The sequence below is a fragment of the Salvelinus fontinalis genome, unplaced genomic scaffold (assembly GCF_029448725.1).
Source record: "Salvelinus fontinalis isolate EN_2023a unplaced genomic scaffold, ASM2944872v1 scaffold_2130, whole genome shotgun sequence".
In the NCBI taxonomy this organism is placed as follows: Eukaryota; Metazoa; Chordata; class Actinopteri; order Salmoniformes; family Salmonidae; genus Salvelinus; species Salvelinus fontinalis.
The window spans coordinates 1-16934 of NW_026602339.1; the positions used below are offsets into that span (position 1 = coordinate 1).

Here is a 16934-nt window from a genome sequence, read left to right on the forward strand (position 1 = left end):
GGCTGTCGAGGAGGGGAGGACAAGTCTTCTGTTCATGACTATCCTCGGGGGAAAGGTGACTGTCGAGGAGGGGAGGACAAGTCTTCTGTTCATGACTATCCTCGGGGGAAAGGTGACTGTCGAGGAGGGGAGGACAAGTCTTCCGTTCAACCTACTAATGAACTGACATCTCCTCCACCACTCGACCACTTATCGGTTTCCGGGTCACGGAGGAGAGAGGACGTTAGAGAGAGGTGGAGGAGAGAGGACGGGGGACTGACTTTTGCCCAAACGAGAAAAGACCATAGAATTTATAGAAGTGCTGTCAGTTTCACAGCGATGGGTCATGGAGAGGAAGAGATAGATCTGTGTCAAGTCAAAATTATTTTATCAAAAAACAAGTTTCCACAGTTTAATCAACATGATACAGAACATTACTGAAATATGAGAGAAGATTGAAGTTACAACTTAGCCTGAACATGACAGGGCTTATTATAGCAATGCTATATGGGCTTATTATAGCATGACAGGGCTTATTATAGCATGACAGGGCTTATTATAGCAATGCTATAGGGGCTTATATAGCATGACAGGGCTTATTATAGCAATGCTATAGGGGCTTATTATAGCATGACAGGGCTTATTATAGCAATGCTATAGGGGCTTATTATAGCATGACAGGGCTTATTATAGCATTGATATAGGGGCTTATTATAGCATGACAAGGCTTATTATAGCATGACAGTGCTTATTATAGCAATGTTATAGGGGCTTATTATAGCATGACAAGGCTTATTATAGCATGACAGTGCTTATTATAGCAATGTTATAGGGGCTTATTATAGCATGACAGGGCTTATTATAGCAATGCTATAGGGGCTTATATAGCATGACAGGGCTTATTATAGCAATGCTATAGGGGCTTACATCTAGTGGAAGCCTTAGGAAGTGCAATATGACCACATTTCCACTGTATCTTGGATAAGCAAAGAGTTGAAAAACTACAAACCTCAGATTTCCCACTTCCTGGTTGGATTGTTTCTAAGGTTTTTGCCTGCCATATGAGTTCTGTTATACTCACAGACATCATTCAAACAGTTTTAGAAACGTCAGAGTGTTTTCTATCCACATCTACTAATAATATGCATATCCTAGCATCTGGGCCTGAGTAACAGGCAGTTTACTCTGGGCACACTTTTCATCCGGACGTGAAAATCCTGTCCCCTACCCAAGAGAGGTTAACTAACCTCCAGACGAGCTTCAATGCCATACAACTCTCCTTCCGTGGCCCCCAACTGCTCTTAAATACAAGTAAAACTAAATGCATGCTCTTCAACCGATCGCTGCCTGCACCAGCCCGCCCGTCCAGCATCTCTACTCTGGACGGTTCTGACTTAGAATATGTGGACAACTACAAATACCTAGGTGTCTGGTTAGACTGTAAACTCTCCTTCCAGACTCACATCAAACATCTCCAATCCAAAGTTAAATCTAGAATTGGCTTCCTATTTCGCAACAAAGCATCCTTCACTCATGCTGCCAAACATACCCTCGTAAAACTGACCATCCTACCGATCCTCGACTTCGGCGATGTCATTTACAAAATAGCCTCCAACACCCTACTCAATAAATTGGATGCAGTCTATCACAGTGCCATCCGTTTTGTCACCAAAGCCCCATATACTACATACCACTGCAACCTGTACGCTCTCGTTGGCTGGCTGGCCCTCGCTTCATTCTCGTCGCCAAACACACGGGCTCCAGGTCATCTACAAGACCCTTCTAGGTAAAGTCCCCCCTTATCTCAGCTTGCTGGTCACCATAGCAGCACCTACCTGTAGCACGCGCTCCAGCAGGTTTAGATCTCTCTGGTCACCCCCATAGCCAATTGCTCCTTTGGCCGCCTCTCCTTCCAGTTCTCTGCTGCCAATGACTGGAACGAACTACACAAATCTCTGAAACTGGAAACACTTATCTCCCTCACTAGCTTTAAGCACCCGCTGTCAGAGCAGCTCACAGATTACTGCACCTGTACATAGCCCATCTATAATTTAGCCCAAACAACTACCCCTTCCCCTACTGTATTTATTTATTTATTTTGTTCCTTTGCACCCCATTATTTATATTTCTACTTTGCACATTCTTCCACTGCAAATCTACCATTCCAGTGTTTTACTTGCTATATCGTTTTTACTTTGCCACCATGGCCTTTTTTTGCCTTTACCTCCCTTATCTCACCTCATTTGCTCACATTGTATATAGACTTATTTTTCTACTGTATTATTTGACTGTATGTTTGTTTTACTCCATGTGTAACTCTGTGTTGTTATATGTGTCGAACTGCTTTGCTTTATCTTGGCCAGGTCGCAATTGTAAATGAGAACTTGTTCTCAACTACCTGGTTAAATAAAGGTGAAATAAATAAAATAAAATGAATTAAATGCCACACACACCTCAGCACGCTGCTCATAATCAACAGGGTTTTTTTTGCAGTGAGAATTTGCAGGAAGTTATTTTGCCAACATTAATTTAGGCATATTAAAACGACTATCAACTGTCGATTTACAGATACAATTACAAATTCGAGTATGTCCATGTCAGCACACCCCCAGTAGCTACTAGTGTGTCTTGTTGTTGATGAAGTAGTAGGCGACTGTTTCTCCTCCATGTCTGGGGTTCGTTGCCTCCCTGTGGTCGATGGTGGAATCACATGTTACGGAGAGCAGAAAACAAGCGTGAAGAAACTATTCCTACAATGTCTGGAACGCTACAAAACACCAGAAATAGTTGGTGTCATTCGGTTGACTGTGTGTGCACGAACGTGATTTCAGCATTTTGGTACATCACTTACTTGTGTGTAATCAGACGGACATTTAGACAGCAAAATCAATGTGTATAGAATTTATACCGTGTTGCATGACGGGTTAATAGTCGGACAGTGATATAATATAGTAAAACAAAGTGTATCGCTTTTCCACCGCTTTGTCTGCAACTGTATTCGTAAATGTCATTAAACTTTGTTCGATATGATGAGGTATTATCAGTAGTAGAAGTGGTAACCGTGAGTCAAACACCTTTGTCCTGGAATGAGACGCCCTCTACCAACGTGTCCAACTCATACTTACCTGGCAAGGGAGACACCGTGATGAAGAAGGCGGATCACCCAGGGCGAGGCTCAGCCATTGCACTCCGGCTGTGCTGACCCCTGCGAATTTCTCAAATGTGGAAATCTCGATTGCATAATTTATGGTAGTGGGGGACTGCGTTCGCGCTCTCCCCTGATTTTGATGTTAAAATAATGGTTCTTTAAGATGTTGTCGGTGATTTTTAGTGTTTGATCTGAGTTCTGTTGAGTTTTCTGTGTCAGTTATCAGCGGTTTGCTGTTCTTACTCTTCGAATGAATGCTTTAACAATATCGAATCTGTTTAAAAACAATTTATATTTAGTCCTAGTGGTGTGTAGTCCCAGTCCTAGTCGTGTGTAATCCCAGTCCTAGTGGTGTGTAGTCCCAGTCCTAGCCCTAGTGGTGTGTAATCTCAGTCCTAGTGGTGTGTAGTCCCAGTCCTAGTGGTGTCTAGTCCCAGTCCTAGTGGTGTGTAATCCTGTTCCTAGTGGTGTGTAATCCCAGTCCTAGTGGTGTGTAATCCTATTCCTAGTGGTGTGTAATCCCAGTCCTAGTGGTGTGTAGTCCCAGTCATAGTGGTGTGTAATCCCAGTCCTAGTGGTGTTTAATCCTAGTGGTGTATAGTCCCAGTCCCAGTGGTGTGTAGTCCCAGTCCTAGTGGTGTGTAATCCCAGTCCTATTGGTGTGTAGTCCCAGTCCTAGTGGTGTGTAGTCCCAGTCCTAGTGGTGTGTAATCCTAGTGGTGTGTAATCCCAGTCCTAGTGGTGTGTAATCCCAGTCCTAGTGGTGTGTAGTCCCAGTGGTGTGTAGTCCCAGTCCCAGTGGTGTGTAGTCCCAGTCCTAGTGGTGTGTAGTCCCAGTCCTAGCGGTGTGTAATCCCAGTCCTAGTGGTGTGTAGTCCCAGTCCTAGTGGTGTGTATTCCCAGTGGTGTGTAATCCTATTCCTAGTGGTGTGTAATCCAAGTCCTAGTGGTGTGTAGTCCCAGTACTAGTGGTGTGTAGTCCCAGTCCTAGTGGTGTGTAATCCCAGTCCTAGTGGTGTGTAATCCTAGTCCTAATGGTTTCTAGTCCTAGTGGTGTGTAATACCAGTCCTAGTGGTGTGTAATCCCAGTCCTAGTGTTGTGTAGTCCTAGTCCTAGTGTTGTGTAGTCCCAGTCCTGGTGGTCCGTAATCGCAGTCCTAGTGGTGTGTAGTCCTAGTGGTGTGTAATCCCAGTCCTAGTGGTGTGTAATCCCCGTCCTGGTGGTGTGTAATCCCAGTCCTAGTGGTGTGTAATCCTAGTCCTAATGGTGTGTAGTCCTAGTCCTAGTGGTGTGTAATCCCAGTCCTGGTGGTGTGTAATCCCAGTCCTAGTGGTGTGTAATCCTAGTCCTAATGGTGTGTAGTCCTAGTCCTACTGTTGTGTAGTCCTAGTGGTGTGTAATACCAGTCCTAGTGGTGTGTAATCCCAGTCCTAGTGGTGTGTAATCCCAGTCCTGGTTGTGTGTAATCCCAGTCCTAGTGGTGTGTAATCCTAGTCCTAATGGTGTGTAGTCCTAGTCCTAGTGGTGTGTAATCTCAGTCCTAGCGGTGTGTAATCCCAGTACTGGTGGTGTGTAATCCCAGTCCTGGTGGTGTGTAATCCCAGTCCTAGTGGTGTGTAATCCTAGTCCTAATGGTGTGTAGTCCTAGTCCCAGTGGTGTGTAATCTCAGTCCTAGTTGTGTGTAATTAGATACATCTCATACATTTGTAGCAGCAAGCACATTTAGATGTAAAAAGTGCATTCCTCTTTCCCCAAAGACAGACCCCAGATCTGCACTCTCTGGTTCCTCTGTCCTCTTGTCTGTCTCGACTTGGCATCAAGTGTACCAGTTCCCCCCCTGTGTTCTCCTCTTCACCAATCAATAACTAATTAGTGACCTTATTAATTCGTCAATCAAGTGCAAGGAAGGAGCAAAAACCTGCAGACATTTGGCCCTCAGTGAAATGAATTTGACGCTGTAGATGATCAATCTGTCCGATTTTTATCCCAGGATTTTTATGTAGAATCTTGGGGAATTTAACCAGGAAGTCAGAGGTCTTTTCTCAATTTGATTTGCTCAACTCCTACGTCCTCTCTCCTTCCTCTCTGGCATTTCCTTTTGAAAAATCGAGGAGAGGAAACAAAAACGAGCTTGTATGAAATGAGACCCCTCCACTCGCGCGTCGTCAGGCAGATAACGTCTACAGGGGTGGATCCCACAATAAATGCATAAAGTGATAAAAAAAAAAAAAACTTTAGATAAAACAATAAGTAGCCTACTGTTTTTAAACGTCTATGCTTTTCTCCTCAGACGGACCCAACAGCTGATTAAAAGGGTGTGTGAGCAGATATCAAAACTCTTTCGTGAAGGACTCAGGTAGGATACACATGACTATCCTCGGGGGAAAGGTGACTGTCGAGGAGGGGAGGACAAGTCTTCTGTTCATGACTATCCTTGGGGGAAAGGTGACTGTCGAGGAGGGGAGGACAAGTCTTCTGTTCATGACTATCCTCGGGGGAAAGGTGACTGTCGAGGGGGGAGGACAAGTCTTCTGTTCATGACTATCCTCGGGGGAAAGGTGACTGTCGAGGGGGGAGGACAAGTCTTCTGTTCATGACTATCCTTGGGGGAAAGGTGACTGTCGAGGAGGGGAGGACAAGTCTTCTGTTCATGACTATCCTCGGGGGGAAGGTGACTGTCGAGAGGGGAGGACAAGTCTTCTGTTCATGACTATCCTCGGGGGAAAGGTGGCTGTCGAGGAGGGGAGGACAAGTCTTCTGTTCATGACTATCCTCGGGGGAAAGGTGACTGTCGAGGAGGGGAGGACAAGTCTTCTGTTCATGACTATCCTCGGGGGAAAGGTGACTGTCGAGGAGGGGAGGACAAGTCTTCCGTTCAACCTACTAATGAACTGACATCTCCTCCACCACTCGACCACTTTTCGGTTTCCGGGTCACGGAGGAGAGAGGACGTTAGAGAGAGGTGGAGGAGAGAGGACGGGGGACTGACTTTTGCCCAAACGAGAAAAGACCATAGAATTTATAGAAGTGCTGTCAGTTTCACAGCGATGGGTCATGGAGAGGAAGAGATAGATCTGTGTCAAGTCAAAATTATTTTATCAAAAAACAAGTTTCCACAGTTTAATCAACATGATACAGAACATTACTGAAATATGAGAGAAGATTGAAGTTACAACTTAGCCTGAACATGACAGGGCTTATTATAGCAATGCTATATGGGCTTATTATAGCATGACAGGGCTTATTATAGCATGACAGGGCTTATTATAGCAATGCTATAGGGGCTTATATAGCATGACAGGGCTTATTATAGCAATGCTATAGGGGCTTATTATAGCATGACAGGGCTTATTATAGCAATGCTATAGGGGCTTATTATAGCATGACAGGGCTTATTATAGCATTGATATAGGGGCTTATTATAGCATGACAAGGCTTATTATAGCATGACAGTGCTTATTATAGCAATGTTATAGGGGCTTATTATAGCATGACAAGGCTTATTATAGCATGACAGTGCTTATTATAGCAATGTTATATGGGCTTATTATAGCATGACAGGGCTTATTATAGCAATGCTATAGGGGCTTATATAGCATGACAGGGCTTATTATAGCAATGCTATAGGGGCTTACATCTAGTGGAAGCCTTAGGAAGTGCAATATGACCACATTTCCACTGTATCTTGGATAAGCAAAGAGTTGAAAAACTACAAACCTCAGATTTCCCACTTCCTGGTTGGATTGTTTCTAAGGTTTTTGCCTGCCATATGAGTTCTGTTATACTCACAGACATCATTCAAACAGTTTTAGAAACGTCAGAGTGTTTTCTATCCACATCTACTAATAATATGCATATCCTAGCATCTGGGCCTGAGTAACAGGCAGTTTACTCTGGGCACACTTTTCATCCGGACGTGAAAATCCTGTCCCCTACCCAAGAGAGGTTAACTAACCTCCAGACGAGCTTCAATGCCATACAACTCTCCTTCCGTGGCCCCCAACTGCTCTTAAATACAAGTAAAACTAAATGCATGCTCTTCAACCGATCGCTGCCTGCACCAGCCCGCCCGTCCAGCATCTCTACTCTGGACGGTTCTGACTTAGAATATGTGGACAACTACAAATACCTAGGTGTCTGGTTAGACTGTAAACTCTCCTTCCAGACTCACATCAAACATCTCCAATCCAAAGTTAAATCTAGAATTGGCTTCCTATTTCGCAACAAAGCATCCTTCACTCATGCTGCCAAACATACCCTCGTAAAACTGACCATCCTACCGATCCTCGACTTCGGCGATGTCATTTACAAAATAGCCTCCAACACTCTACTCAATAAATTGGATGCAGTCTATCACAGTGCCATCCGTTTTGTCACCAAAGCCCCATATACTACATACCACTGCAACCTGTACGCTCTCGTTGGCTGGCTGGCCCTCGCTTCATTCTCGTCGCCAAACACACGGGCTCCAGGTCATCTACAAGACCCTTCTAGGTAAAGTCCCCCCTTATCTCAGCTTGCTGGTCACCATAGCAGCACCTACCTGTAGCACGCGCTCCAGCAGGTTTAGATCTCTCTGGTCACCCCCATAGCCAATTGCTCCTTTGGCCGCCTCTCCTTCCAGTTCTCTGCTGCCAATGACTGGAACGAACTACACAAATCTCTGAAACTGGAAACACTTATCTCCCTCACTAGCTTTAAGCACCCGCTGTCAGAGCAGCTCACAGATTACTGCACCTGTACATAGCCCATCTATAATTTAGCCCAAACAACTACCCCTTCCCCTACTGTATTTATTTATTTATTTTGTTCCTTTGCACCCCATTATTTATATTTCTACTTTGCACATTCTTCCACTGCAAATCTACCATTCCAGTGTTTTACTTGCTATATCGTTTTTACTTTGCCACCATGGCCTTTTTTTGCCTTTACCTCCCTTATCTCACCTCATTTGCTCACATTGTATATAGACTTATTTTTCTACTGTATTATTTGACTGTATGTTTGTTTTACTCCATGTGTAACTCTGTGTTGTTATATGTGTCGAACTGCTTTGCTTTATCTTGGCCAGGTCGCAATTGTAAATGAGAACTTGTTCTCAACTACCTGGTTAAATAAAGGTGAAATAAATAAAATAAAATGAATTAAATGCCACACACACCTCAGCACGCTGCTCATAATCAACAGGGTTTTTTTGCAGTGAGAATTTGCAGGAAGTTATTTTGCCAACATTAATTTAGGCATATTAAAACGACTATCAACTGTCGATTTACAGATACAATTACAAATTCGAGTATGTCCATGTCAGCACACCCCCAGTAGCTACTAGTGTGTCTTGTTGTTGATGAAGTAGTAGGCGACTGTTTCTCCTCCATGTCTGGGGTTCGTTGCCTCCCTGTGGTCGATGGTGGAATCACATGTTACGGAGAGCAGAAAACAAGCGTGAAGAAACTATTCCTACAATGTCTGGAACGCTACAAAACACCAGAAATAGTTGGTGTCATTCGGTTGACTGTGTGTGCACGAACGTGATTTCAGCATTTTGGTACATCACTTACTTGTGTGTAATCAGACGGACATTTAGACAGCAAAATCAATGTGTATAGAATTTATACCGTGTTGCATGACGGGTTAATAGTCGGACAGTGATATAATATAGTAAAACAAAGTGTATCGCTTTTCCACCGCTTTGTCTGCAACTGTATTCGTAAATGTCATTAAACTTTGTTCGATATGATGAGGTATTATCAGTAGTAGAAGTGGTAACCGTGAGTCAAACACCTTTGTCCTGGAATGAGACGCCCTCTACCAACGTGTCCAACTCATACTTACCTGGCAAGGGAGACACCGTGATGAAGAAGGCGGATCACCCAGGGCGAGGCTCAGCCATTGCACTCCGGCTGTGCTGACCCCTGCGAATTTCTCAAATGTGGAAATCTCGATTGCATAATTTATGGTAGTGGGGGACTGCGTTCGCGCTCTCCCCTGATTTTGATGTTAAAATAATGGTTCTTTAAGATGTTGTCGGTGATTTTTAGTGTTTGATCTGAGTTCTGTTGAGTTTTCTGTGTCAGTTATCAGCGGTTTGCTGTTCTTACTCTTCGAATGAATGCTTTAACAATATCGAATCTGTTTAAAAACAATTTATATTTAGTCCTAGTGGTGTGTAGTCCCAGTCCTAGTCGTGTGTAATCCCAGTCCTAGTGGTGTGTAGTCCCAGTCCTAGCCCTAGTGGTGTGTAATCTCAGTCCTAGTGGTGTGTAGTCCCAGTCCTAGTGGTGTCTAGTCCCAGTCCTAGTGGTGTGTAATCCTGTTCCTAGTGGTGTGTAATCCCAGTCCTAGTGGTGTGTAGTCCCAGTCCTAGTGGTGTGTAGTCCCAGTCCTAGTGGTGTTTAATCCCAGTCCTAGTGGTGTGTAATCCCAGTCCTAGTGGTGTGTAGTCCTAGTCCTAGTGTTGTGTAGTCCCAGTCCTGGTGGTGTGTAATCACAGTCCTAGTGGTGTGTAATCACAGTCCTAGTGGTGTGTAGTCCTAGTCCTAGTGTTGTGTAGTCCCAGTCCTGGTGGTGTGTAATCCCAGTCCTAGTGGTGTGTAGTCCTAGTGGTGTGTAGTCCCAGTCCTAGTGGTGTGTAATCCCAGTCCTAGTGGTGTGTAATCCTAGTCCTAATGGTTTCTAGTCCTAGTGGTGTGTAATACCAGTCCTAGTGGTGTGTAATCCCAGTCCTAGTGGTGTTTAATCCTAGTGGTGTATAGTCCCAGTCCCAGTGGTGTGTAGTCCCAGTCCTAGTGGTGTGTAATCCCAGTCCTATTGGTGTGTAGTCCCAGTCCTAGTGGTGTGTAGTCCCAGTCCTAGTGGTGTGTAATCCTAGTGGTGTGTAATCCCAGTCCTAGTGGTGTGTAATCCCAGTCCTAGTGGTGTGTAGTCCCAGTGGTGTGTAGTCCCAGTCCCAGTGGTGTGTAGTCCCAGTCCTAGTGGTGTGTAGTCCCAGTCCTAGCGGTGTGTAATCCCAGTCCTAGTGGTGTGTAGTCCCAGTCCTAGTGGTGTGTATTCCCAGTGGTGTGTAATCCTATTCCTAGTGGTGTGTAATCCAAGTCCTAGTGGTGTGTAGTCCCAGTACTAGTGGTGTGTAGTCCCAGTCCTAGTGGTGTGTAATCCCAGTCCTAGTGGTGTGTAATCCTAGTCCTAATGGTTTCTAGTCCTAGTGGTGTGTAATACCAGTCCTAGTGGTGTGTAATCCCAGTCCTAGTGTTGTGTAGTCCTAGTCCTAGTGTTGTGTAGTCCCAGTCCTGGTGGTCCGTAATCGCAGTCCTAGTGGTGTGTAGTCCTAGTGGTGTGTAATCCCAGTCCTAGTGGTGTGTAATCCCCGTCCTGGTGGTGTGTAATCCCAGTCCTAGTGGTGTGTAATCCTAGTCCTAATGGTGTGTAGTCCTAGTCCTAGTGGTGTGTAATCCCAGTCCTGGTGGTGTGTAATCCCAGTCCTAGTGGTGTGTAATCCTAGTCCTAATGGTGTGTAGTCCTAGTCCTACTGTTGTGTAGTCCTAGTGGTGTGTAATACCAGTCCTAGTGGTGTGTAATCCCAGTCCTAGTGGTGTGTAATCCCAGTCCTGGTTGTGTGTAATCCCAGTCCTAGTGGTGTGTAATCCTAGTCCTAATGGTGTGTAGTCCTAGTCCTAGTGGTGTGTAATCTCAGTCCTAGCGGTGTGTAATCCCAGTACTGGTGGTGTGTAATCCCAGTCCTGGTGGTGTGTAATCCCAGTCCTAGTGGTGTGTAATCCTAGTCCTAATGGTGTGTAGTCCTAGTCCCAGTGGTGTGTAATCTCAGTCCTAGTTGTGTGTAATTAGATACATCTCATACATTTGTAGCAGCAAGCACATTTAGATGTAAAAAGTGCATTCCTCTTTCCCCAAAGACAGACCCCAGATCTGCACTCTCTGGTTCCTCTGTCCTCTTGTCTGTCTCGACTTGGCATCAAGTGTACCAGTTCCCCCCCTGTGTTCTCCTCTTCACCAATCAATAACTAATTAGTGACCTTATTAATTCGTCAATCAAGTGCAAGGAAGGAGCAAAAACCTGCAGACATTTGGCCCTCAGTGAAATGAATTTGACGCTGTAGATGATCAATCTGTCCGATTTTTATCCCAGGATTTTTATGTAGAATCTTGGGGAATTTAACCAGGAAGTCAGAGGTCTTTTCTCAATTTGATTTGCTCAACTCCTACGTCCTCTCTCCTTCCTCTCTGGCATTTCCTTTTGAAAAATCGAGGAGAGGAAACAAAAACGAGCTTGTATGAAATGAGACCCCTCCACTCGCGCGTCGTCAGGCAGATAACGTCTACAGGGGTGGATCCCACAAAAAATGCATAAAGTGATAAAAAAAAAAAAAACTTTAGATAAAACAATAAGTAGCCTACTGTTTTTAAACGTCTATGCTTTTCTCCTCAGACGGACCCAACAGCTGATTAAAAGGGTGTGTGAGCAGATATCAAAACTCTTTCGTGAAGGACTCAGGTAGGATACACATGACTATCCTCGGGGGAAAGGTGACTGTCGAGGAGGGGAGGACAAGTCTTCTGTTCATGACTATCCTTGGGGGAAAGGTGACTGTCGAGGAGGGGAGGACAAGTCTTCTGTTCATGACTATCCTCGGGGGAAAGGTGACTGTTGAGGAGGGGAGGACAAGTCTTCTGTTCATGACTATCCTCGGGGGAAAGGTGACTGTCGAGGAGGGGAGGACAAGTCTTCTGTTCGACTACTAATGCTGACATCTCGTCATGACACATCGGTGACGGTACGGAGGAGGGGAGGACAGGAGACTAGGTGGACGGTGATTCGAGGACGGAGGCACTCGAGAGGGGGAAAGGTGACTGTCGAGGAGGAGGACAGGAGACAGGGGGAGTGACTGTCGAGGGCGGAGGACTGATGCACTCGGGGGAGGAGAGGGGCGGAGGAGAGAGGTGGAGGACAAGACTGCATGTACATGACTATCGGTCGGGACGGAGGAGAGAGGACGGAGGAGAGAGGGCGAGGAGAGAGGGCTGAGGAGAGAGGTGGGGAGAGAGGCGAGGAGAGAGGGCGGAGGAGAGAGGGCGGAGGAGAGAGGGCGGAGGAGAGAGGGCGGAGGAGAGAGGGCGGAGGAGAGAGGGCGGAGGAGAGAGGGCGGAGGAGAGAGGGCGGAGGAGAGAGGGCGGAGGAGAGAGGGCGGAGGAGAGAGGGCGGAGGAGAGAGGTGGAGGAGAGAGGACGGGGGACTGACTTTTGCCCAAACGAGAAAAGACCATAGAATTTATAGAAGTGCTGTCAGTTTCACAGCGATGGGTCATGGAGAGGAAGAGATAGATCTGTGTCAAGTCAAAATTATTTTATAAAAAAACAAGTTTCCACAGTTTAATCAACATGATACAGAACATTAGTGAAATATGAGAGAAGATTGAAGTTACAACTTAGCCTGAACATGACAGGGCTTATTATAGCAATGCTATATGGGCTTATTATAGCATGACAGGGCTTTTTGCTGCTTAGGGGCTTTATAGCATGACAGGGCTTATTATAGCAATGCTATAGGGGCTTATATAGCATGACAGGGTTTATTATAGCAATGCTATATGGGCTTATTATAGCATGACAGGGCTTATTATAGCAATGCTATAGGGGCTTATATAGCATGACAGGGTTTATTATAGCAATGCTATAGGGGATTATTATAGCATGACAGGGCTTATTATAGCAATGCTATAGGGGCTTATTATAGCATGACAGGGCTTATTATAGCAATGCTATAGGGGCTTATTATAGCATGACAGGGCTTATTATAGCATGATGGGGATTATTATAGCACTGCTATAGGGGCTTATTATAGCATGGCAGGTCTTATTATATTAGTGCTATAGGGGCTAATTATAGCAATGCTATAGGGGCTTATTATAGCATGACATGGCTTATTATAGCAATGCTATAGGGGCTTGTTATAGCATGACAGGGCTTATTATAGCAATGCTATAGGGGCTTATTATAGCAATGTAAGGATAGAGATGTGACACCATAAATGTATATTGTGTAATGTTTCACTATAGGTCATATGAAATATACCTGTATTATTTCACAAGGTGATGTAGACCTACAGGCCAGGTATGCCTATGTAGCGGACATGAGTCAACCTCAGGGTCTGGTTATGAGGTAACCCTGCCCAAATAAGGACATTTCCTCTTGCTCTCATTGGTCAAGACTTTTGGTCTCCGTGGGAGATCGGGGGTTCACGACTACGTCCGTGACACCCATAAAGGCCTATCTCACCCCAACCAATATGTACCAACAATCTTCAATCAGTTTTCAACATCTACTTTCATCTCTTGCTATCTTATCTTATCACCAAGGTAGAAAATGCATCGATCACCATTCACTCCCAGGTACAAAAATAGTTTGTCACGCCTGCCTGCCGCTCCCCCTCTCTGACGCTCGAGGCAGACAGGCTGCCCATCATTACTCACACCTGTCACCATCGTTACGCGCATCAGCGCTCATTGGACTCACCTGGACTCCTTCCCTTTGCTGATTGCCCCCTCTATATCTGTCTGTTCCTCAGTTTGTTTTCCCCGTGTCAGCGTTGTTGTCGTTTAGTTTGTCCCCTCTGTCCAGACGCTGTCCGTGTTCTGTTTCATGTCCGTCGTTTATTAAATGTTCACTCCCTGTACTTGCGTCTCGTCTCCCAACGTCTGTCCTCACAACAGATGGAGAGACGATATGAGCGTGTCCTAATAATCCCTCTTCGTCATGAAGTGTGCACTCGTTCACTACTCCCTATTGATTCATGGGCTAGACAGAGTTCACATGTAGACCTACAGTACTAGTAATTTCCTTTGAAATCCATTAAGGGAAGTGCTCAAGTGCACCCTTTCGAAGGAGAAAGGAAAGATTATTGGGACACAGAACACGACTAGCTTGGAAGGCAAATAATATTGTCAAGTGATACAGTGGGGAAACGGAGCACATCACTCCAGGCTAACTTGACCAATCCAGCGCTAGATGGGGAAACAGAGCACATCACTCCAGGCTAACTTGACCAATCCAGCACTAGATGGTGAGATGGTGAAACAGAGCACATCACTCCAGGCTAACTTGACCAATCCAGCACTAGATGGTGAAACAGAGCACATCACTCCAGGCTAACTTGACCAATCCAGCACTAGATGGTAAAACAGAGCACATCACTCCAGGCTAACTTGACCAATCCAGCACTAGATGGTAAAACAGAGCACATCACTCCAGGCTAACTTGACCAATCCAGGACTAGATGGGGAAACAGAGCACATCACTCCAGGCTAACTTGACCAATCCAGCTCTAGATGGTAAAACAGAGCACATCACTCCAGGCTAACTTGACCAATCCAGCACTAGATGGTAAAACAGAGCAGATCACTCCAGGCTAACTTGACCAATCCAGCACTAGATGGTAAAACAGAGCACATCACTCCAGGCTAACTTGACCAATCCAGGACTAGATGGTGAAACAGAGCACATCAGTGGGACTCCATATTGTCTGGAACAGAATAGCAGAAGAGGGTAACGTGGATGATATTGTCTGGAACAACAACAACAGCAGCAGAATAGCAGTGAAATGTGTGAGAGGATTTGATACTTTATCCAGAAAACAGGGTGTTGTAACATCAGAAGTCCAGCAGGTGGCGAGAGTGAGCCAGCAAACCATCCCATTCAGTCAGTCCCTCACAGTACCTTCAAGTTAGTTCTGCATGACAAACACTCGTACCTGATCTATCTACACAACACATTTCTATACCTGAACACGTAAAGTTTCGATTTTTTAACGTTGCACCCACCTGAACAGACCCACCTTGCAGATGTATTTCACCCGCTAGCTACAGACAGAGGATTAGCTTTCATTTCCAATCCCTAACCTTAACCATTAGATCAGAGGTGTCAAACTCCTTTTGTCCCGAGAGGCGCCATCGGTCTTCAACGAGGTCCGGAGGGCCGCACTCAAAATTGTTTATATTTCCTGGCCGTCAAAATTTGCAGTACATAGTCCTCCATTCATAGGTCCATTATCCTTTCTACACAGCACCACCAGGTAGTGACCCGAAGAGACTAGCACCACCAGGTAGTGACCGAGGAGACTAGCACCACCAGGTAGTGACCGAGGAGACTAGCACCACCAGGTAGTGACCGAGGAGACTAGCACCACCAGGTAGTGACCGAGGAGACTAGCACCACCAGGTAGTGACCGAGGAGACTAGCACCACCAGGTAGTGACCGAGGAGACTAGCACCACCAGGTAGTGACCGAGGGGACTAGCACCACCAGGTAGTGACCGAGGAGACTAGCACCACCAGGTAGTGACCGAGGAGACTAGCACCACCAGGTAGTGACTGAGGAGTCTGTAATATAGAGACTAGCACCACCAGGTAGTGACTGAGGAGTCTGTAATATAGAGACTAGCACCACCAGGTAGTGAGTGAGGAGACTGTAATATAGAGACTAGCACCACCAGGTAGTGACTGAGGAGTCTGTAATATAGAGACTAGCACCACCAGGTAGTGACTGTGAGGAGTCTGTAATATAGAGACTAGCACCACCAGGTAGTGACTGGGGAGTCTGTAATAAAGAGACTAGCACCACCAGGTAGTGACTTAGGAGTATGTAATATAGAGACTAGCACCACCAGGTAGTGACTGAGGAGACTAGCACCACCAAGTAGTGACTGAGGAGACTAGCACCACCAGGTAATGACTGAGGAGACTAGCACCACCAGGTAATGACTGAGGAGTCTGTAATATAGAGACTAGCACCACCAGGTAGTGACTGAGGAGACTGTAATATAGAGACTAGCACCACCAGGTAGTGACTAAGGAGTCTGTAATATAGAGACTAGCACCACCAGGTATTGACTGAGGAGACTGTAATATAGAGACTAGCACCACCAGGTAGTGACTGAGGAGTCTGTAATATAGAGACTAGCACCACCAGGTAGTGACTGAGGAGTCTGTAATATAGAGACTAGCACCACCAGGTAGTGACTGTGAGGAGTCTGTAATATAGAGACTAGCACCACCAGGTAGTGACTGGGGAGTCTGTAATAAAGAGACTAGCACCACCAGGTAGTGACTTAGGAGTATGTAATATAGAGACTAGCACCACCAGGTAGTGACTGAGGAGACTAGCACCACCAAGTAGTGACTGAGGAGACTAGCACCACCAGGTAATGACTGAGGAGACTAGCACCACCAGGTAATGACTGAGGAGTCTGTAATATAGAGACTAGCACCACCAGGTAGTGACTGAGGAGACTGTAATATAGAGACTAGCACCACCAGGTAGTGACTAAGGAGTCTGTAATATAGAGACTAGCACCACCAGGTATTGACTGAGGAGACTGTAATATAGAGACTAGCACCACCAGGTAGTGACTGAGGAGTCTGTAATATAGAGACTAGCACCACCAGGTAGTGACTGAGGAGTCTGTAATATAGAGACTAGCACCACCAGGTATTGACTGAGGAGTCTGTAATATAGAGACTAGCACCACCAGGTAGTGACTGTGAGGAGTCTGTAATATAGAGACTAGCACCACCAGGTAGTGACTGAGGAGTCTGTAATATAGAGACTAGCACCACCAGGTAGTGACTGAGGAGACTAGCACCACCAGGTAGTGACTGAGGAGACTAGCACCACCAGGTAATGACTGAGGAGACTAGCACCACCAGGTAATGACTGAGGAGTCTCTAATATAGAGACTAGCACCACCAGGTAGTGACTGAGGAGATTAGCACCACCAGGTAGTGACTGGGGAGTCT

At 45.7% G+C, this 16934-nt stretch overlaps 2 non-coding genes across 2 annotated transcripts; both read left to right on the forward strand.

Moving 5' to 3' along the window:
• The first annotated feature begins 3096 nt into the window (after positions 1-3096).
• On the forward strand, positions 3097-3260 carry LOC129850604 (U1 spliceosomal RNA). The gene has a single exon (XR_008758813.1). It is a non-coding gene; the product is annotated as a U1 spliceosomal RNA (small nuclear RNA).
• Positions 3261-8953: 5693 nt separating this feature from the next.
• Positions 8954-9117, forward strand: LOC129850605 (U1 spliceosomal RNA). The gene has a single exon (XR_008758814.1). It is a non-coding gene; the product is annotated as a U1 spliceosomal RNA (small nuclear RNA).
• Positions 9118-16934: the final 7817 nt, after the last annotated feature.